Source organism: Dromiciops gliroides, chromosome 1 (genome assembly GCF_019393635.1).
Source record: "Dromiciops gliroides isolate mDroGli1 chromosome 1, mDroGli1.pri, whole genome shotgun sequence".
Classification (NCBI taxonomy): domain Eukaryota; kingdom Metazoa; phylum Chordata; class Mammalia; order Microbiotheria; family Microbiotheriidae; genus Dromiciops; species Dromiciops gliroides.
In genome coordinates this window covers 252920476-252944796 of record NC_057861.1, presented here as the reverse complement: position 1 = coordinate 252944796, position 24321 = coordinate 252920476, and the positions used below count along the sequence as shown (strand labels likewise).

The 24321-nt window shown below is 38.0% G+C and overlaps 1 protein-coding gene across 37 annotated transcripts in view; it reads right to left on the bottom strand.

Moving 5' to 3' along the window:
- DTNA (dystrobrevin alpha) overlaps window positions 1–24321 on the bottom strand; it is a 490634-nt gene that overhangs the window by 269580 nt on the left and 196733 nt on the right. The gene's annotated exons all lie outside the window — the stretch shown is intronic.

Sequence of the window (24321 nt, the reverse complement as noted above, 5' to 3'; positions counted from 1 at the left end):
TCTTATATATCCCATATATAGTTTGTTTATATATATCTGTTTGCTTGCTGCCTGTCTCATTAGATTGTAAGCTCCTGGAGGGCAGGGACTATCTTTTTTTGCTTCTTTTTATAACTCGGGAGCTTAGCATGGTGCCTGGGACAGAGCAGGCACTTAATAAAAGCATACTGACCATTGTCTCCCTGCCCCCCATTTTCTTTTGGTGATACTATTTTCTCTCTTGGAATAAGGCTTTTATCCTGCTTTTATTCCCTTTATTCCTTCTTATATTTCCCTGCACTGGTTCATAGTTTTCATGGTACAGCCTGGAATTGTGTTACCTCCCAAATTCAGTCCTTGTCCTTTTGGTCTCTATATTTATCTTTCAAGTTGTTGTGTCCTCCCCACCCTAGCAACAATTACTTAGTATTTATTTGTGCATTTTCTATTTATTTATCTGTGAATGTGTCCCTCCTCACCCTCACTCCCAATATAAGGAAAAGTCTTTGAGGACAGAGACCATTTCATTTTTGTCTTTGTATTTTAGCTGTAAGCACAGAGTCCAGCACCTAATCAACAAACATTTTTTAAATGCCTAGTATGTTCCAGGCACTGCGGTAGGCACTGAAGATAAAAATACAAAAATGAAATAGTCCTTTTCCTCACATTGTATAGAGGGAGATAACACGTAGAAATATAGCAGGAGTTGGTTCCTGGAAAAAGGGCCCCTTAGGAGGTGTTAAAATGACTGTAAAAATGGGGCCACGCCAGGTGATTCCTTTATGAGGTACAAAGAAGTTTGAGTGAATTAGAAGGGGAAAAATGCTGCAGGATGATCAATGATTGGCTCTGCCCCAGGCTGAACTTTAAAAGTCACTTCAGTCAGTCCAGGAGGAAGTTAAATTTGAAGAGGAGACCAGCTCCTGACTAGATCCATAGAAATTGCACAGAACAGGAGAAGAGACTGAAAGGGAAGCCACGGGTATCTGTAAAGTTGAGAAGTAATCTTTGGGGCATAGCAGTTGTTAGAAGAGTTCAGGGAAGGATATAGAGGTATATTCTATTGATAGAGACATATGAGTGTTTGTCATTTCCCTATAGAGTGGTATTTCATGTCAGTGAGCCTAGGCTCTGGCAACCAGAGGTTTGGTTACCCAAAGGATACTGAGGTTCTTTAGAATGTTGAACTTGACTGGTTATGTCAAAACTGATGAGCACCTATCCAAATTATCTCTTGGACAACAATTTAACAGACCAAAATTGTTCATTGGGTTTTATGAAGTCAATCAATCAACTGACAAGTATTTACTTATTTTTTCTTCCTTCCTTCCTTCCTTCCTTTCTTTCTTTTCTTTTTCTTTTTCTTTTTTTTTTTTTGGTGGGGCAATTGGGGTTTAAGCAACTTGTCCAGGGTCACACAGCTAGTAAGTGTTAAGTGTCTGAGGCCAGATTTGAACTCAAGTACTCCTGAATCCAGGGCCGGTGCTCTATCCACTGCCCCACCTAGCTGCCCCCCTGACAAATATTTATTAAAAACTTACTATGTTCCCAGCACACACACATACTTCACAAACCAGTTCCTACCCTCAAGAAGCAAACATTTAAATGGGGCAGACAGAATTTATAAGTCAGAATATACAGATAAATACTGAATAGATGGAAATATTCTCTGAGGGGGTGCAGGGGCCAGAAAACACCTCCTGAAAGAAGTGGCACTTGAGCAGAATCTTAAAGGAAGCTAGGCAGTCTAAGAAGCAGATTGCATCCCAACCATGGTTGGAAATGGGGGATGGAGTGTTATGTTGAAGAAATAAAAAGTAGGTCCAGTATGGATGGGATGTAGGGTATGTAAATGGGAATAAAGTATAAGAAAACTGGAAAAGCAGAAAGAGGCCAGGTTGGGAAGAATTTTAAATGCCAGCCAAAGGGCTTTATATTTGATCCGGGAGGTAACAGGGAGCCACTGGAATATAGTTGGTAGAAGAGATGACACATCAGATCTACACTTTCAGAGAATAATTTTGGCAGCTAAATGGAGGGTGAATTGGAATGAGGAGAGACTTGAAGTAAGGAGACCAATCACAAGGCTACTGTACAGATAAGAGGTGATGATGGACTGAATTAGGGTAGTGGCAATTTGTGTATAGAGAAGAGAAAGTAAAAAGAGATGTTTTAAAAGTAGAAATGAAATGATTTGGTAATGGATTGGGCAAGTGGAAGAGTGAGTGAGGAAGTCAAGAATGACACTGAGGTTGCAAGCCTGAGCGACTTGGAGGGTGGTGGTACCCTCCAAGTTTGCTGCACAAACTCACAATGTGACTTGTGGTCATTCCTAAAGCTTTGTCCAATTCAAGTTGTCATTACCAAACCCTCTTCTAATTTCCCACACCAAAATGAGGAGGGCAAGAGAGACAGTAAAAATTAGGCTTCGTGGTACCCAATAGGTTCCAGAAAATTACCTGACCCTAATCTGTGTCTACATCACTCTCCTATGCCATGAAACTTTAGCCCCAGATAACCCAGAAAACATATCCTGTGCTTTTCAATTTTATTAGACATCTGTGTTTCTACACTGGCATAGATCAATGCCATCCCTTACTCTTTACTTTAAATCCTTGGTAGTTTAATATGGTTTTCTCTAGACTTTAAATATTATCATGAGGAAACATAAACTCATATAACAATCTTTGACTCTTAATCAACAGAAAAAAAGACATCCAACTTGTTGACATACTTGAACCTCGCGTCTCAAGCTTTTAGGTGAAATCAAGATTCAACAGAGAGAAACATAGCAGTGTTTGTACAAAATAGTGATCAAATGGATCATACACATATACTTATGTGTGTATATACACACACACACATATATGAATGTATATGTACATAATGTATGTATGTGAGTGTATATATTTAGATGTAATATATGTATATAAGTATGTTATTATATTGCATGTATATATCAGGGAGTATATAATCTAGCTACCCAATAACTAAATCATCAAGTCTTAAAAGTAAAGTTTTCTGGGAACTCTAGGGAAGAATGTTATCAACCAGGAGTAGAAGAAGGGCTTGAGAAAACTTTTGGGAGAGGATAGCACTTGGGTTTAAATTAATTCCATAGACAAAGAGCTGGACAATGACATTTTAGACATAGAGAAGAGAATTGGAATAGGCAAGGAGGTGGGAAAATACTGTTCATGTTCAGGGAGTAAAAATTAGGCCAGTTGGTTTGCTGTGTAAAGGGGAATAAATGATAAGGTGGCTGTACCAAACTGTGGATAGACTTGAATTCCAGGCAAAGGAGGTTGAAATTTACCCAGAAGAGAAAATAGATCCACTGCAGATTTCTGAGTCATATGATCCTATTTATGGCTAAAAATATTATTCTAGCAACTGTATCAAGGATGAATTGCTGGAGTAAGAGAGTAGAACTGAAAATATCCATTAGCAGGCATCTCGATCTCAATATAGTCAAAACAGAACTCATTCTCTGCCTCCCACCCCCAAATCATTTCTCTTCCAAACTCCTCTATAACTGTTGAAGGCTCAGCTATCTTTCCAGCTATCCAACTTCAACTTTGGTGTCATCTTCAATTCCTCACTTTTACTCACCCCACCTATGAGATGAGTAGCCACATGTTGTCATTTCTAGGGTTACTTAAAAAAATATTGAGGAGAAGAAAAGGAAGGCCAGAAGGAAACACAGATAAGTGGGACAGCTTTCAAAGTTACATCTTGGGGGCAGCTAGGTGGTGCAGTGGATAGAGCACCAGCCCTGGATTCAGGAGGACCTGAGTTCAAATCTGGCTTCAGACACTTGACACTTACTAACTGTGTGAACTTGGGCAAGTCACTTAACCCTCATTGCTCACCCCTCCAAATTATAATCTTGAGTTTATTATATGTTTAAGTATAAGAATATACTTAAAAGGAAAAGTGAGCTGTACACAATAGAGAATTGTAAGATTGTGTTATTTTACTTTTCTCCTTTGTATATGGAAATGCTCATTTGGTATTTGTAAAATTGATAATAAAAATATTTTTAAATGAATTTTAAAAATTTTAAAACAGTTTTAGGAGTGGGTTGAATAAGATGACTCTTGAAGTTCGTATTAACTCTACATGATTTCATGATTCTTTGGTTTCAGGTCATTTACTCCAACTCCCATGCAGTTAGAGAATCCCACTTATTAAATCAGTTCCTGAGAAGTTGTCATCCAGTCACCTCCAGTGACAAGGAATTCATTACTTCAAAAAGTAGCCCGTTCCATTTTCAGACATCTATAATTGTTCTAAAATTCTTGCTGACAAAAAAAAAAATCTACCTCCCTATAATTTCCACTTATTAGTCTTGGTTTTTCCCTTTGGATAGCTGCAGTAAAAAATCTAATTATCTCTCTTCTCCAGAGCAGCCATGCAGATATTTGAAGACAACTATCATTTCTTCTCTAATGTTGAACTTTTTCAGGCTCAACAAGTCAACCACCTTTAATAGATCCTTGTATGCTATGGTTTAAGTCTCCCATCATACTTATTGTCTTCCTCTAAAGGAGTGGGGATTGATATGAGGAGGACCTTAACCTTGTACCTGAGAGGGTTTTTTTTGTTTGTTTGTTTGTTTTTGGTGAGGCAATTGGGGTTAAGTGACTTGCCCAGGGTCACACAGCTAGTAAGTGTCAAGTGTCTGAGGCCGGATTTAAACTCAGTTCCTCCTGAATCCAGGGCCAGTGCTCTATCCACTGTGCCATCTAGTTGCCCCGAGAGTTTGTTTTTAAATTTTTTTAAATAATTTCATTTGAATATAATTGGTTTCAGGCAGTTAGGTGATAAAGTGGATAGGGCACCAGGCCTAGAGTCAGGAAGTTGTTGTTCAGTCATTTGAGTTGTGTCTTACTTGTCATGACCCCATTTGGTGTCTTCTTGGCAGAGATAGTGGAGTGGTTTGCATTGCCTTCTCCAATTCATTTTACAGGTGAGGAGTTGAGGCAAACAGGGTTAAGTGACTTGCTCAGGGTCACACAGCCAGTCAGTATCTGAGGTCAGGTTTGAACTCATCAAGATAAGTATTCCTTATTCCAAGCCCAGTGCTCTATCTACTGTGCAGCCTAGCTGCCCTTTTTTAACTCATAAAATGCTTACTTTACATACTGTATATACACTTAATAGTCCTACAAAGAAAAATTCTGTTCAAAAACAACCTTAGATACTTACTGTGTGACCCTAGTCAAGTCTCTTACCTCTGTTTGCCTTACTTTCCTCATCTATAAAATGAGCTGGAGAAGGAAATGACAAAGCGCTTATCTTTGTCAAGAAAACCCCAAATGGGGTCACAGAGATGACTGAACTGATTAAAAAAACAACCACCTAATTGGTTTCCTTTGTAACCCTGTGTATTTTATTTTATGCTTTTGAAAACATTATTCCAAGAATAAGTCCCTTGGCTTCACCAGCCTGCCAAAAGACACAAAAAGGTTAATTAATACCTACTTCAGATTATCAACATCCCTCCCATAAAACATAGTGTCCAGAGTTGAACATGATAATCCATATGTAGTCTCCTCTCATTCAGGATACTATACATCTTTTTTGGGGGGATGGGGCAATTAGGGTTAAGTGACTTACCTAGGGTCCCACAGCTAGTAATTGTCAAGTGTCTGAGGCCGGATTTGAACTCAGGGCCTCCTGAATCCAGGTCTGGTGCTTTGATACTATACATCTTTTGATGCTAAGAAGACATAACGTTTTTTTTTGAGAAGTCAACTCAAACTGTTGATCAATACTGAGCTAACAGTCAACAAGAACAAAACAACAAAAACAAAACCCTTCTTCTCAGGCTGTCCATGATTGTGTATGTGCTTTTTTTTTTTTAATTAAAGTACAAGCCTTTGTACTTAACCCTCTTCAGTTCTGTCTTGCTAGATTCAATCCATCATGTCTAGTCTGTTAGGATCTTTTTGGTACCTCTTTCTGTCATCCATTGCATTGCCCGTCCCAGCTTAGTGTCATACACAAATTTGATAAGCCAGGATTCTGCCCGCAAACAGAATTTCTGTATCACTGCTGTTGTATCTATTTCTGTTATATGTCACTATTTATTTAGGAGGAGAGGTAGAAAATGCAAGCACTTTAAAAAGACATTTTGTAGCTAGCTAGTTGCATCCAGGAGCAACCTAAACTGTGATTGGGGGAGTGGCTAAAGGGAACAATAGTTTCCATATTTATTGAATGGTGATTTAAAAAAAATTTGGCCACATTAACTACAATTGACCACTCATACGAAAAAAAAATCTGAACACTTTTTACTTGTGTTGTTGCTAAGTCATTTTTCAGTCATGTACAACTCTCCATGACTCCATTTGGGGTCTTCTTGGCAGAAATACTAGAGTGCTTTGCCATTTCTTTCTCCAGTTCATCCTGAATGAGAGGATACTACATAAGGAATTGAGGCAAAACAGGGTTAAGTAACTTGTCCCGGGTCACACAGCTAGTAAATGTCTGAGGCCAGATTTGAACTCATCAAGATGAGTTCACCTCTCTCTCTCTCTCTCTCTCTCTCTCTCTCTCTCTCTCTCTCTCTCTCTCTCTCTCTCTCTCTCTCTCACACACACACACACACATACACACTTAACCGAAGTCTTCTACACATTTGGAAGAGATATAGCTTGATGGATTAGAAAGAATGATAAATCAGAAGTTAGTAGATCTAGGTTTTAATTCTTGCCCTTCTATTTACTAATTGTTTTCCTGACACAAATTTCTATGACTAATCCCAGTAGGATGTAAGCTCCTTGAGAACAGGAATTGTTTTTCACAGAAACCTGCAGAATATCAGTGGGAATAGGTTCATTTTGCCTTTATGTGCTTTGAACCTAGCATAGTACCTGGCAATAGTTGTAGGCACTTAAAAAATGCTTATTAGAGTAAACGAGATTGTATTGGACTGGATTGGAGTGGATATTTCTTCATTTGGAATATGAGGAAGAGAACTGAATAATATTCCTAAATTTCTATCTATCTCTAAATCTATGATTTTAAGAACAGAAAAGAATATGGTGTCCAATGGGACAATGATGTCTATAAGGTCTTTCTGTAATAACACCAGAAAAGCAAAGCCTAACAAACAAATGATTCTTTTAAATGTCATAATAATATATTCAAAATTTTGGACAGAAATGAAATCTACCTCTCAATTCTGGAATATGATTGACAACAATGAAATGATCATTTACCTACAAAGAATGTCCACAACTCTGGTATTCCATATGTAATCTGAATTAAGTGTGGTGAACAAAAATTCCACTTGAAAATCTGACGCAAATACTTTTCTCTAAAATGCACAAAAATCAATCATAGATAATAGTTCTTATTATATATCACCATATGTAAACACAATTCCTTGAACTCCATTTCAGTTATAAATTCTTTGTCATGGAAACCAGATTTGAAAGATCTCTACGTTTTTTTTTCTGGCAAAGTGCATCTTGTTTCTCCAGGATAAATATTTATGGAAAAAATATAAACGAGTGGGTGTTTTCCTAGACAAAATGCTTCTGTCTGAACCTGCAAAGAGACAGAGCATCTTAATTCTGGGAATGTTCCCATACCCTTAATATGCTGCTCTGCTTCTACTGGAGTACTTGTAGATGTAATATGGCATAATAACTCTCAAAGGTCTGGTAAGAGCATTACACTTCTTTCACACCTCACTAAAAGGACATATGGATGACTTAGACAAATCATTTCTTAAGACAGAAACCAAAGTTGTCACCTTGTTTGAGGATGAAAACATGGGGCAGCTAAGTGGTGCAGTGGATAAAGCACCGGGTGCCCTGGATTCAGGAGGACCTGAATTCAAATCTGGCCTCAGACACTTGACACTTACTAGCTGTGTGACCCTGGACAAGTCACTTAAACCTTATTGCCCTGTCAAAAGAAAGAAAGAAAGAAAGAAAGAAAGAAAGAAAGAAAGAAAGAAAGAAAGAAAGAAAGAAAGAAAGAAAGAAAGAAAGAAAGAGGATGAAAACACATTAACTAAAGCTATATTCAGACTAGAAGGTAACTCAGCTTGGATGCACCTGAATACTTCAGGGATATATGATCTCACTTATGTGTAGACTCTTTCCTATCAATTCACATCATAATTTTTCTATATCTTAAGTAGATAGTTTGGACACAAGAGTTGTTGTGTCCAAAAAACTTTACCACCTAGTGTCCAATCACCTCCAAACTTACATAGGCCTATCTTCAGAGAGTATATAGCTTAATGCCAGGTCAGTATGGGAAGAGTTTCCATCTTTTTAGGGCCCTCCAAAGAGAGCATCCTCCTGGGATAATCTCCCACAACCTAGGATCATCCATATGTCAAAATGAGATGCCAAAGTAAGACTTTACTGAAGGTACTTTGGGCATATTCTAGACAATGTGACTTAAGCCCCCCAAAAGCACATAACACAGAGATAATGAAGGAGCCTTATTTGGCTTTAAACAAAGTGACCTACGGGTTCACTTTCTCTTTTATTTATTTATGTATTTTTGGTAAGTGGGGTTAAGTGACTTGCCCAAAGTCAGGTAGCTAATAAGAGTCTGAAGTGAGATTTGAGCTCCAGTTCTCCTCACTCCAGAGCCAATGCTCTATCCACTGCATCACCCGAGTGCCCTAGTCACTCTCTCTTTTTGCTTCCCAGACATTTAGAACTACTCTCCTGTACTTTGCCCATATGAGTTTGCTGAATGTGTCAAGTCCTCCCTGTTAATCAGGCATTTCAGTGTTGTACATTGAAATAGCTCTTGACAACATCTAAAAATTTTTAAAATCCCTTGCTCCATCGTAGGGAGAAAAAAAATTAAGGCAGATTCTTTTAGTCTATATAAACATTAGGTCATAACAATTATCAAATAAGAAGAGTTCTATTAAAATCCCCTTGGTTCGGTGGCAAAGTAAGACATTTAGAGGAAGACATTCGATAACCATGCCTATTTGGAGGGTACTGTTTGCCCTTCACCACTAAAGTACATAGTTGATAACTTTGACTGTGGCCTGGAAAAGACCTTACAGGTCATCTCCTCCACCCCCAAGCCCATTTTATACATGAGAAAAATGAGCCCTAGAGAAATAAAGTGAATTAACCAACATCATATAGATAACAAGTAGCAGAACTGGGATTCAAACCCAGTCCTCTCAAGCTGCATGTCTCTAATTGTTTTGATTCTGGAAGTCATCCCCAAAAGGGCTCACTACCCCATCCCCCACCCCCACCCCCAGCAAATTTAGGCTGCAGGTACAACTTGCAACCTTTGCTTATTGACAAGCATTTTGACAACATTTGAATTAAAAATTAGACATGGGAGAAATTTCTGATTAACCAGCTATTGCTCTGTCAAGAATCAACAGGGTAGGAGATCTCATTGCTGTGCATGGGAACTGGGAAGACAGGCAACTTTGCTGTCGAAGCAGCGTGTAGTGGAAAAACTACTAGTCTTGGAATCAGTTCAAATCCTGATGCTGTCCTTTCCTCCCTCTGTAGCCTTTAATCTTTTCCAGTTCTAAATCCTATGCTCCTGTTAGATCCTAAAATTATCCAATGATTATATTTTACTTCCAGCCTCAGTTTCCTCATCTGTGAAATAGAGATAATTACACTTCCAATACACAGATGCTATGAGATAATCCTTAAAATGCTACATAAATGTGAATCATCACAATTTCGATGATAACATTGATTGCCTCAAAGGCAATGTCATAGCCTATACAAATGGGATTGACCTTGAGACTGAACCAGTAGAAATGGATGAGAATGAGCCCCAGAGCCCGCAACTGAACTTTGAGAGCTGGCCTCCAGCAGAAAGGAGAAAGCCAAATCTGTGTTCTCTGATGATGCGAAGAGCCAGCTGTATCTGCACACTGTCAGCTGTTGGTCTGGAGTTGTCATTAATCTGCAAGAGGGAATCCCACGCTAACACGCACCCCACGTAATTCTCTATTAGCTAACGCAAACTATTCAGACAGCAGCGGTGATTAGATAGCCATAATGTGAGCCATGCTTAGAGCGTGCCACAATAGCCCAGCATTCATTAATTGAGTCATTCTTTTATTCTGTTGTTTAGATGCCTTGAGGTCTGTCTCTACCAAGTTTGGGGGAGGAGGGGAGGGAGGTGGAGTAATGATAGAAATGTAGTCGTTTCTGAAGGACTGAAATGGAAAGAAACATAACGTTCAGCTAAATAAAGGATTTTTAGCAAAGTTAGAAAACGGATCGTGTAACAGCCTTGCCTTCATTTGGATGTCTGAGTACTCTTGGAAAACTATCCATGAGTTTTAGAAGGTTGTAGCTCAAATGTCAACTTTCTAGGCTGGTTTGCTCTGCCTATTTATTTTCTTGCTGTGCTGCCCTCTGGCAAACATGACACCCTCAGATAATCTGATGAACTGGAACACAATTGCTTTTACCAGCACAATACTTCATTATATATTTGTTTTGAAAACAGTTTTCAGAGCCTTGGAGGATGTCAGCAAAAGCAACAGAAAGAATGTGGATGTTGTTACAAGGTCAGCTTTTCAGAAACTGTAGGCAGGAGTCATTGGCATCCTGTCAAACAATCACCATGGGAAGCAAGGCCATTCATGGGCAATGATTCAGCAGGTCTGACAATACCAAATACAGTATCCCAGCTAATGCGCAAGATACTATGCACCCACCCTCCTCCAGAGAGCACTGCCAAGGCAAAAGATCTTATTTTTCAAGTTTATTTAGAAGCAACTATGGGGAGGTTATTAAATATCCATTCTGAGTTCTTTCTCTAATAACACTGGATTTTAATAATGTATCTGGGATGTTACACAGAAAGCAAAGGCATTCAAGTTGAAGGCTGAGGTAAATTTTTTTTTTTAAAGCAACATATCTGGTGTATCAGAGTGCTAAGAACCAGGTCAATGTGAGAAGCAAGAACATATGCACAGCACAGTGCCATCACCTTATTCTTCCATCTCTACACTTGGTGGGCAAGCAGGAAGTGAATTGTATTTGTGTGCATTTAAAAAAAAATATTGGCTTCAGTGTTCACTAAAGGTGCCAGCTTGGAGATTAACATTCACAAGCCAAAAGAGAGAGAAAAGAAGCAAAAACAGCAATGTATTACTGAATTGCCAATAGGTTTCAACCCAGTTTCAAGGGAATTCCAAGGAGTAAGAGGGTTTAGTAGTCTCCATGGCCCATTTAATTCTGGACAGTATACTGAGAATGGCAAGGAACTCATCAATTTAATGTCAACAATACTTTAGGCTGTTTCCCATCTAATATCTCCTATGGGACAACCACATAAAAGGAAGTACTAGAGTAATATATGCTGTACTTGGAAGAAGGAGACCTGAATTTAAATACCGGCTCCGGCACTTACTACTTTGTCAACTGTGGGTATAGCACTTTACTTCTGGTCTGTTTTCTCATCTATAAAATTGAGGGTGGGGGTGGGGTAATAATATATTCCCTATGTACCTCATCACATTGTTGCAAGGAAAAGTGTTTTGCAGATAAAAATACTAAATACTTTTATAACTATTTCATAATTTTGGTTTTGATATGGATTAAGTTTAGAATAGGCTAGGAGTAATCATGAGTATTAGAGACAGCTGGATGCTATAGTAGTAGATAAAGGGCTGAACCTGGAGTCAGGAAGAGCTGAATTCAAATGTGGCCTCAGACACTAACTAATTGTGTGACCTTGGGCAAGTCATTTAACCTCTGTCAGCCTTACTTTCATCATCTGAAAAATAGGGATGTTAATAGCTCTGAGTGGTTGTGAAGATAACCTGAGGTAATATTCATAAAATGTTTTGGAGTTTATTCACTCCTCTCCTCTTTACTCCTTTCTTTTCCTTTCCCTTCCCTTCTTCCCTTTCTCCTTCCTCCTTCCTCCTTCCCTCCCTCCCCCCCTCTTTCTTTCTTCTTTCCTTCCTTCTTTCTTTCCTTCTTTTTTTCTCTCTCTTTCCCTTCCTCTTCCTCTCCAAGGATAGCTCCCTATTGAGATTATACAAAACTGCTTCTCAAATAAGTGGATAAAAAACTAGAATCGTGTAGTAATAACTGTTTTTTTTTTTTAAAATAATGCCTATGTGTTGATTTTGTGGCTCCTATGCTCATGTAAAATTTTAAAGTCTCAAAGGAAAGGGGAAAAAAAAGGGAATAAGCATTAAAATGGTGCCTTTTAATGTCCCAGGCACAGTGCTCAAGTGCTTTTTACTCATTTAATCTCATTAGATAAAAGCACATAGTAGAAGAGGAGACACTTCATCTCTCAGCTCTGAATGCTCTCCCCCCTTAATCTCTGCTTCCTGGATCCTCTGATTTTCTTTAAGTCTCAATATTAAAACCCCATTTTCTACAAGAAGCCTTTCCCAACCTCTCTTAATTCTAGTCCCTTCCCTCTCAGCCCCGCCCCACCCCCATCTATACTGTATGTAGGTTATATGTACATGTTTGTTTGGTTTTCTCCCTGATTTGATTGTGAGCTCCTAGAGAGCAGGGAACTTTCTTTTGCCTTTTTTTGTATCTCCAGCACTTGGAATAGTACCTGGCACACAGTAGGTACTTAATAACTTTATTAACTGGCTTATTTTTACGGTCAAATTACCAACAAGATTCCTAATGATTCTTTTTTACGTTACTCCTACTCCTATAAGATATAGTGCTGGAAAAAAAAATCCTAGAAGGCATCTAGTCCTTAACTCTCATTTTATAGATAAAGCAAATAAAACCCAGGGAGGCCATGACCAAAATCTCCCAGATTTGAAATAGCAAGAATGATTTTAACAAAGTTGCTCTGAATACAAATTCAATTAGCATTCTACTTCTGTAAGATCACTGGACATTGGGATTTGTCATTGTTTTCTGCTCCACTTTAAATCCTGAGTCACAGAAGATTATAGATTCTTGTTGTTCAGTCATGTCCAACTCTACATGACCCCCTGGACAAAATTTCTTGGCATGGATACTGGAGTGGTTTGCCATTTCCTTCTCCAGTGTGTCCTCATTTTATAGATGAGAAACTGAGGCAAATAGAGGTTAAGTGACTTGCTCAGGTTCACACAGCTAATAAGTGTCTTGGGCCACAGATGAACTCAGATCTTCTTGGTTCCAAGCCAGGTGCTCTATCCACTGCACTACCTAGCTGTGGCAGAGAAACTTAAAAGAATCTAAATATATTGACCATAAGAATGTCTGGGGGCAGCTAGGTGGCACAAGTGGATAGAGCACCAGCCCTGGAGTCAGGAGGATCTGAGTTCAAATCTGACCTCAGACACTTAACACTAGCTGTGTGACCCTGGGCAAGTCACTTAACCCCAACTGCCTCACCAAAAAACAAAACAAAACAAAACAACAAGAACGTCTGACTAAAGTTTGGTCAGGGTTGATTCATTTCCTGTATTTTTTGTCTTCTTCACAGTTCTGCCCCTGTATTTTCTACTTTCAGTCCTTTAATCAAACCTCTTTTAACTTCTTCCTTCAGCTGTCTCTGTCACCACAAAATAAACTAATCAGCTGGTTTCCTGGTTTTTCTGATAAAACTCTAACAGCAGTTGCTTACATTCTCTAGTCCCTTATCATTTTAAATGGTCATAGTTTTAATTTACTGTTAATTTCCAGTATCAGATAATAGAAGTTAATTTTCAGTAAACAGAGATTAGGTTTTAGCATTGGTGATTCCCCCAAATTCACTCTTCAATTATTATAGCTTCTAAATTAAAAAGAATAACTTGAAAATTAAGTAAGACACAGATGTGCTAGAAGGAGGTTTTATTAAATGTGGTTGAAAGGGATACCTTTGGTTCCTCATATTGTTAATAAAAATGCAGTGGTATGTTTATCCTTTTAACCAGCTGCCAAGAATCAGAAAAGTCAACCTCTATTAACTGGGTTTTCAAGACACTGTTATCTCCAAGTTTTGATTCCTATCTGACCAATGCCTGGCACACAGTAGCCACTTAATAAATATTCATTGACTCCCTCTCAATTTCCTTTACTGGATCATCATCCATATCCTTCCCACTAAGGTTTGATATGCCTCAAAGCTCCATCCTGGATCCTTCTCCTTCTTTCAATACTATCTTGTCTATATAATCAACTCCCACAGGTCAACTCTTATCTCAATGCAGATACCATCCCAAATCTCCATATCTAGCCTACATCTCTCTCCTAATCTCCAGTCCACATCACTAGTGCTAACTGAACATAACTATCTGAATATCCCATAGATAACTCAAAAGCAACATGTCTAAAACAGAACTCATTATCTTTCCCCCTACTCCCTCTTTATAACTTGCTTCTTTCTGCTGAGAATTCTAATATCCTTAGAGTTACAACTTTGGCATCTTTCTCAACTCTTCTCTCATTCTCCCTCTTTTTTCAACTCACCTACCCAATTATTCTCGAAATCTTGTTAATTCATCCTCTGTATCTGTTGGCTTTCTCTCCTCTCCAATCACATAACCACGATCCTTGTTTATGCCCTTTATTATCTTGTTTGAATAATTGCTGCACTTCCCACCACCCCCTCCCAGTCTCTCCCCTCTTCAAATAATCTTGGAAACAACTCCTTAAAGCCCCAAAGTACAGGTTGATCAGGTCAGTTCCTTACTCAAGAAACTTTAGCAGTACCCTACAGTTTCTAGAATAGAATACAAATTCCTTTGTTTGGCATTTAAAGACCTTCACAATTGGGCTCTAATCTATATATCTCTATTGATTTCACATTATTCCTTTTCACGTACTCTACAGCCAATTTGACCTACTAGCTATTCTGTATATATGGAATTCCATCTTGTTCAATATGTCTTTTCCAGAGGATGTCATCTGGTGTGACAAAAGTTATCTGAGGATGAGTTGATAGGTATTGCTGCCAATTATACAATTAATGATGCAGAGAAAGGGAAAACGTGTTTATTATGCTCTGACTATAGACTCACAATATACAAAAAAATCTGTAAGCTCTGAATAGAAGTTTCAACAACCTCATATAGATTTTGGTTACATAAGTAGGATGGGTACAGTGGAATTTGAAAGGGTAAATAAGGGAAGATGATGGTGACCAAATAACAGATAGCAATTCTGTGGTTTTCCAGAATTTCAATATATAGATTCATTTCCTTAGATAGATATTCAGTGGATCACAGTAGCCTACACTTAGGAAGGAACCTTAGAGACTTTCAAGTCCAACTCCCTCATTTTAAAGATCAGGAAACTGAGGCAATGAGGCTAAGTGATTTACCTAGAGTCATAGAGCAAGTAAATGTCTAAGATGGGATTTCACTATCTAACATAGAATGTTTTGTTACACCTATGGAAAGGTAAACTTTAAATTTATTATGTAACGTGGAAATAACATCTGTCGGTAGAGCATGTCCTGTAATACAAACATGGTTTATTATGGACAACTTATTTGACATGCACTGTTTTGAAATTAATTGCTTAAGTGTCATACTAAGTCCTTTACTACTGTTAAGGGCTAAAATTCTAGCTAGTCTGTCTAAAATATCTAATGAGTGGTCGCCAATAAATTATAAGCTTTAGCAAGAGTTAGGCTTTTAAGTATTTATTAAGGAGAATAAGAATCTGGTAAAGAGAGAGAGAAAGGCCTACATTCATCTATCTATTAAAGGGAGAGCGCATTTCCAGCTCCCTTCTCCACCAGTGTCCCCAGGAAAAGAGCGAGACAGAGTGCTAGTCTCTTCCTTCTTCCTCCCACTAGCCAACGTCACTTCCTGACGCCAAAGAAAAGACTACTGGCCTTGCCCTCAAAGACCTTCACTTCATGGGTGGAACTCTTCTACAGTACGTATCCAGCAGGTGGCGTCATTCCAATTGTTACACTACAATTGAAGTTAACTTGGTAACTTTTATGTAAGTTCATTTGTGGTCATCTTCTCACAAAAATAATTTGTAACTTAAATTTTATGTGAGGATTAGATCCTAAACAACTGAGTAAAAATTTTTTGGAGAAAAATTAAGGTCAAGTGGATATACATATAATTGTTAAAGGTCTGCTTTCTATAGTATTATCAAATATTTAGCTTTTATGTCTTATGTGTATCCCTTTGGCATGATATTAACAATGTTGTGTCAGATGCAGTGTTTGCTAAAGCTGTGAACAGCATGGGGCATTTGTGACAGCTCTCATTAGATGAAGGACATTTGTGAACAGATTTTCACTTGTGATGCAGGATCCTGGGGTTCCTGGTTCTCTTTCTTGGTTTGCCCTCTTTCTCCCTATTATAATATTGGTTCTTGTCCTTTTAATTTTTGGCCTTTGTCTCTTAACCTCTCAGTAGTTTGTTTCATCTAGGCTCAAGGCTTTCAACTTTATGGCAGCAACAATTCCAGCCTACACACCTCTTCACCCTCTGCTCCAGGCCTGTAAGGATTTCTACTCCTTCCACTAAGACCTAGGGGCAGCTCTACAACCCTATTCAGCCTGAAGAAGTTACAGAAGTCAGACCTCTGCCCTCTTTTCCCTTACCTATTAAAAGAAAAAGTGGGGAAATGTAGTAGCAGCCTGGTAGGCCTGGGTCCAGGTAGGGATGCTCTGGCCCTGAGGGGGACATTCTGACCATGGAGAAATACAGTTGATAAGCTTGCTGGGATCAGTTAGAGATTACTCTTTCCTTGGAAAAGAAAAGTAGTTAATTAACCAGATAGTGGTTTAGTTGAGAGCCAGTCGCATTTGCTGTGTGATTAGGACCAGGCAGTGACAATAATCTCAAGTTAGAAATGTGGAATTTTTATTATCCATAAAACCAAATTTATTATTCATAAAATCAAATAGCTAGCATCATCATTTTCCAAACTGCTGTAACTTTTCAGTCTTAAGTCTCTCTCCTTACCCCCTTCTCTCCTCTTAAAATTGTCATCTTCTCCCTTGTTTGGGGAGTTGAAGTTTAGATTTCTTCTCCCAGCCATACCTTTATGTGCTCACTGATTAAGGAACATGCCATAAACCTGTTCCTCCCAGGGAGTTGAAGTTTAGACTTCTTCTCTTGGCCATATCTCTGTGTGCCAAATAATGAAGACTTTTACTTAAATTCTGATTGGATTGTGTGGGAAAGTAATTCTTTGAAAGAGGAATATTTTCAGACCCAGTTTAGTGGTAATACTAACCATGGACTGTAGGTTAAGAACCTCTGATCTTGTACAATCTCTATGAACTCACAGTGAAGTGAATAGAACTGGGAAAACAATATCCATAATGACAACAATGTAGGTTGGAATGATTGTAAAATAAAACTGGTGCAGCTAGGTGGCACAGTAGATAAAGCACGAGACCTGGATTCAGGAGTACCTGAGTTCAAATCCGGCCTCAGACCTTGACACTTACTAGCTGTGTGACCCATGGCAAGTCACTTAACCCCCATTGCCCCAGAAAAAGAAAAAAAAATTGAATAAAATTGAATTTTATGTCATTATAATAGTCAATCTTGGGCTTAAGAAGAGATGAGGAAATGCATCTCCATCCTTTCACTGAAGAGGTGGGGGACAGTAAATGTGGAATGTTGTGGATGGTATTGTATGTTGATGTTTTGCTTGGTTTTGTAGAAGTATTTTCAAAGGATCCATGGGTAGCACAGGGGGGAAGGCCATATTCATAAATGAGTATGATGTAGAAGCAAGAGGCATCAATAAAATTTTTTTAAATTAATGGGGAAAAAGGAGATAAAGGTATTTAAGTTCTGTATCCTCCTTTCTGGAAGCACCATTTCAGACTCTATTACATTGTCAGTCTGGGAGAAAGAAACAAACTCCTCTGCTTATATGTTTCTTTTGTTAAAAATTCTAACATATGTCTTAACTACCCTTTCTAAGGAATCTCTCATCTATCTATCTGTCTATGTATCTACCTATCATCTCTCATCTCTCATCTATCTCTCATCTCTCATCTACCTATCATCTCTCATCTATCTCTCATCTCTCATCTATCTCTCATCTCTCATCTATCTCTCATCTCTCATCTATCTCTCATCTCTCATCTATCTCTCATCTCTCATCTATCTATCATCTCTCATCTATCTCTCATCTATCCACATTGTGTGTACGTGTATCACACACATGTATATATGTGCATATATGCCTACATATATGTGTGTATACACACACACACACATATACAATATGCCATGATCAAAACTAAAAGTTTAAGTCATTCAGGGCAGGCTTAAGACTTTTGAGGATTCATTCATTAAGGAGAAAATAATAAATCTTTCCTTTTAGTTCTTATGCCTTGATTTTTAAAAAAGTACTTTTACTTTTTAAAAAGTGACTTGTATGTATCTAAGGAATTTAGAATGGATTCCTGGAATTCAGTTGCCAGACATTTTAGATAACAATATCATATTTCAATTATAGAAAATCAAACATTTTTAAAAGTACCCAATAGCTACCTCATCAATATATTTACATATTTACTATATATTTTAATATTGACAAATGCAAAAAAAGAGAAAGAGAGAAATCTTTTCAATTCTGACAGGATAGTGGTTCTTAAGGCTACTCTGGGGATGGAGGGGACAACTATCACATTATTTAAGCCTGTCACTTCTATAAAATATGTGTTGGGAAACCTGGAAGGCTAAACAACTTTAGTATGGGGAACTCAAGATTGCTCCCTGACCCATAATTCTAGGGAGAAAAGGGTTTATAATGACTGGCAGCTCATCTTAAGCCCTGTTAAAACACAATAGTCATCAAAAGAAGGGTTATAATGGCCTGATCCTGAGGAACTTAAGATAAGAATAGCTCATTCTTCTTGAAATGAAATTTAAAGCAGGACAATGTTTAAGGGGATGAAATCAGACAATACAACTTTCACTGTCATTTAACCATGCTTAATCATTTTAATGAATGGTTTGTTTCACCTCTCATGAGACTGACTGTCTGTGGTAAAATATAGCAGCATTAAAAGCAGAAATGAAAATGTTACTTAGAGATCTCTAATTAAAGAAATGAAAAAATACTTATGGGCTATAGTAAAAAATGATGATGACATAGAGAGAGCATTCTATGGTGGAATTCCCCTAACCACAAGAATACAAGGGATATACATAAAACAAGAAGTTCCATGAAAAAAAACAAAAAACAGAGCTGAAAACTAAAGTTTAACTCTTTGAATATGGATGCTCATTTGTCTATTTGATGTGTTTTACAAAGGCTAAAATTGTTAAAATAGCAGAATAATCCAAGAAAGAAAAATAAATAAATTTGAATTTATTTCCTTCCCAATTCCTGCCTCCTTGTGGGAGGAAATCATAGGCATGGGGAAAGAGAAGGGAGGAAGAAGGTTAGGGAGTATAAAGTGAGAGCTACATTCCTTTGTGAATATGACTTGTGCAAAACATTCTTCTCTCCTTCTCCCTCTCTCTTAGAGTACCAGCATTTACTTCATGCTGAGGTTATTGAACTCTTCAGGGAAAGGTTTATGCCTGTTAACTTTCCCTCTACAGTAAAAGAATAGTTGCGATTATAAAGAAAGATGAAATATTTAAGCTTTTGATGAACACCAAACAACCAAATGACACAACTTCTAGAATAATTACATCTATGGTTTGGTGTACACCAGGTCTATGCATATTATTGGGACAGAGATGGGATTTTAAAATGAGTAGTAATCTTACTTAGTCTAGACAATTTTGGAAATTAGCATCTATACAAATCCTGTATACAAATTAGGGCATATCAAAATGATAGATGGATAGATGACATTTCTGTCATTCAATTTCTATAGCTCACACACAAATCAAGCCCTCTCTTGTAATAATAATTCATGCAGAATGAACAGCATGTTAACACTCACCCACCTAGCTAGACCCTTGTACACCAATGCCTTTTCCAGAAGCAGAAAGTTAAGTGGAAGGGAGAAAAGGAAGAGGGCTAGTGGGATTCAGAGCACATGAAAACTGGGAAGGGGATTTAAGAGGTGGAGAAATGGGGACAAGCCGGCAACAAGCTTGGGTAGCTCTGTTCTCTCCCTCTGCCCAGAACAAAGAGCCACAGATTGTGTTAAAGGAGAGGAATGGAATAACCTTTCCACTTTGATTTCATACAGCTGTGGAAGAGGCCCTTCTGGGGTGGGTGGGGTGGGTGCAGTGGGGGAGTGAGAGGAAAGGAAACCCTTAAACTCAGATGCTTAGATGCCCTGCCTTTGCAGATGAGAATTTTCTTCTTGCTTGGATGAATTAAACAATATTTTATATGAACAGAGTGCCAAAAGGTTCTGTATCTTTTGCATATTTTATTTTGTGAATTCCCAGACCATTGTTATTTAGCATTTTAACAGGTGTGTAAATGGAGCACCATAGAGCAGATCATTCCAACAGCAGGTGATCCCAAAGTCCTTCTCCCTGCTCCCCCCATTCACCTTCTTAATTATGCTTCATACCAACTACATTAAAATTTCTGTGCATTACATGAGAACATAGTGCTAGAGAATGAGTGTCATAATGGCAACAATAATAATTGCTCGAGTTTATATACCAAAAATACTGTCCTCATAGCCAAATATAGTACACAGTACAAGTATTTTTTATTATCAGTTTACACATGAGCAAATCGAGGCTCACATTGGTAAAATCATCTTCTCACAGACGTGGAATGGAAAGAGGAGGCAAGATGTATAATTTACCAGAACTAATCTCTAAAACAGAAAATCTGTCTCTCACTAATCAAGACTTACATAGTAACCATGTGCATACCTGAATAAAGCCAATGGAAAGATGGTTATTGTATTCATTTATAGAGACTGCAACTGAGTCTTGAAGGCCACAGACTTGATTTATATACTTTAAAAATATCAATTCTTATCATGTTGAGTGAGCTATGCTGCTTCTCAGAATCATCCTGAATATTGAGTATTCTTTTCACTAGCTCAGTTGAAGTATTCTTCTAATAAGAAAAAGCTGTTCACAAGTTGTTTTTCTTTTTAAATCAATATTGAATAGGTGTAAGCCAGCACAGGTAAATACGGAGTCTCTAAACTGTAAACTCCATGAGAGAAGAAATCTTGACTTTGCATTCCTCACCTCTCTCCCTCAAGCACTGCCAAAGGGCTCTCTACACAGTAGCCATTCAATGAACATTCATAGGCTCTAATTGAATTACAACTGGATGAGACAATATCCCTAAAGTCAGGGAACTCCAGTCCTCAGGCTTAAAGGTATCTGGTATAGAGGTACAATTCACAGTGAAATTGATAAAATTTGACTCTGGCAGTTAAATAAGCTCTATCTTGTTCAGTCATATGTAAAGAAATATTAATATACTGGAGAAATTCATGACCATGCTATATTATCCATTATGAATCAAAGCCCCTATTAAAATTGATACGATTGGCTCCCAAAAGAACTGCAGAGTCAGCCAGGAAAAAAGGATTAGTGTTTGCAAAGAAATTTTAAAAAATAAGAACCTTAGGGCTAGATATTATTTTACCACGACTAATGTTAAACAGAAACCTTTTGAAATAATTATATGTACCTTATTTGGAAATCTAAGATGACCTCATTGTAAAGGATATGAAATACTCAAATTAACCAAAAAACAAGAACATTAATCAGGAGACATATAGTATGGTATTAATATGAGAGATAACAGAGCCAAATGACTTTGAAAGGTTTAATGGCTTCACTTTGAACCAATGAAGATTCTATACATTCAGTCAATTGACATATGGACCTGAAAGCAATGCAAGGGGAGGTGACTTTTCAATGAGGCAGCACTAAATTAAGTTTTGATGGTTCTAAAACAAATTCGGCCATATGGGTTATTAAGCTCAATAACAGAAAGTTCAGGACAAGGATTTCAAGTATATTTTTTTAATCATAAAAGTTTTTTATTATTTTCTAGTTATATGCAGAGATTGTTTTCAACATTTGTTCGTATGATATTTCTAGTTCCAACTTTTTCTCCCTCCCTGCCTTCCCTTCCCCCTGCCCAAGAAAGCAAGCAATCTGATACAGGTTATATATGTACAATCACCTTAAACATATTTCTGCTTTAGCCATGTTGTGAAAGAAGAACCAGAACAAAAGGGAAAAACTTCAAAAAAGAACAAAAAGAAAAAAGTAGAAACAATATGGTTCAATCTGCATCCAGATTCACAGTTCTTTTTTCTGGATGTGGAGAGCATTTTCCATCATGAGTCCTTTGGAATTATCTTGGATTCAAGTATATTCTTAACAGGAATAAAATAGATATCAAACTAAATTGTAGAAATACCTAACAATGTCTTGGGACCAAAAAACCAAAACAAAACAGGTAAACAGTTTAATTCAAGCAAGTAGGACTATTAGGGGAAAATAGTCCAACTATATTGAAGGGGTGAGGAATTCTGAATCCTTAGTCATGACCCAGGAAAGGAATGGTATGCTTATAGTAAGCACTCTATAAATATTTGTTCAATGAATGTGTTTCTATGGCCCCCAAAAGGTCAACAAAATATTGGCCATAATCAAGAAGATACTGGAATCAAAAGAGAAGATAATATACCACTTACGTACAAAACCCAAATATATACACATAGTTATATATGCACATATATACCACATGCATATGTGTATATATACATATATTCACATACATTTATATTACATAGATATTACATGTGCATATATACACATATGTATATATGGAGAGAGATATGCCACTTACCTATCAAGTATCTCTCTACACACACACACACACAAACAAACATACACCTGGAATTCTAGCCTAGTTTTCACATCTCAAGGTAAAACTAGACATTCCTCTATAGGTGGCACTCTAGATTTTCTCTACCATGCCCCAGAAAGCCTCTTAATCCTGGAAGTTCTCTCCAACCTTGTAATTCACACATCCGGAAGTGTTCTCCACTCCTGTGCCCTTTCCCTCTGATTAGATGGTTCCTCTCAGAACCTCCTTTAAAGGAGGGCACTGTGCTGAACAATGTCTCAATCTCCTCCAGCTCATATTCCAGATTTCCTCTAACATGCTCCTGTACCTGGATTTACGTGTTGTCTTCCCCCCTCCCCACTAGAATGTAAGCTCCTTGAGAAGAGGGACTTTCTTTCAGCTCTTAGCATAGTTCTTGGAAGTAAGACCTTAATAAATGTTTGTTGCTCGATCCAGTAGAAATGGGAACTCATGTTAGAGAACAAACTAAAATGCTTAGGACTCCAGTTTGGAAAGACAAAATCTGAAAAGTTCTTAAAATCATTAATGTTACAGAGAAGGTGAATGTGAAATGATATGCTAAATCCTAACCAGAGGCATCGATTAATGAGTTAGTAAAAGAATTGGGGTCTAAGTCCTTTACTTTTGTGATTGTCAAAAAGAATAATCATGACCTTTCACACCATAGCCATGGGTGTCTCTATCCCAGACAAAATACTGGACTGAATGAAGTGTGATCTGACCCAGTATAACATTCTCATGATTTACATTTTTCAATGAATAATTCAATGGAATATCTCTGCACTCCTCCCACTACAGCTTCTTCATACCTTCCTAGCCTGCATTTTTCTTGCCCATGCATTCCAATAAAACCTCCATAGAGTGAGCTGAACTCAGTGAGCTGAAGGCCTTACTGGTTCCTTAAATGCAACTCCTACCCCATGCCCTCTAATGGCCCTGGAAGGTAATCATAGGTAAAAAGGATGCATTAAAAGGATGCAATGTCCACTGACAAGCTGAGCCCATATTGAGCTTTCTTTTGTCAGACTAACCAGAGAATACACTAATACTAATTCAGAGCAAAATACATTTAACTTAACAGCATAGCAATAAATAAATAATAAAGGTGGGGGTGGGGAGAAGGGGAGGAATTGCCATCATGGAAACAGGAGTAAACATTCCCAGGTTCTCACGGCACTGGTCAAAAAGGGAATATGTGTGACAAAGAAAACTGTGTGGGGAGGCCACACAGGTAAGTGGCCTAGGAGCTCTCTTCTGATGTTTTCCCTGCTAGAATATCTCTCTGCCTCTGGGACTGGTGCTTACTTGCCCGCAGAACTGCCAACGTCAGCTGCTCATCAGGAGATATCATTGGGCTGCCAGTTGCCAGCTGACTTCTGTGCTCTTGCTCCCTGCCAGAGTCTTCTGTTGGGATGGTCTCTCCACAGCTCTGTCATCTGCTCTCATCTGAGATGGGCTGCTGCTCTCCTTCCGGTCTCTGCTGCTGCCATCTGCGAGTTTTCTGTTGAACTGCACCTGGCAGTAATTTTTTCTAGCAGAGGCAGGGGTCTCAACTCTTAGCTTTCATCTCCAGAACACTTTTCAAAGCCTTTGTGATTCAGACCCATCTAGTCAGTCAGTTAGACAAGTCCTTAATCAT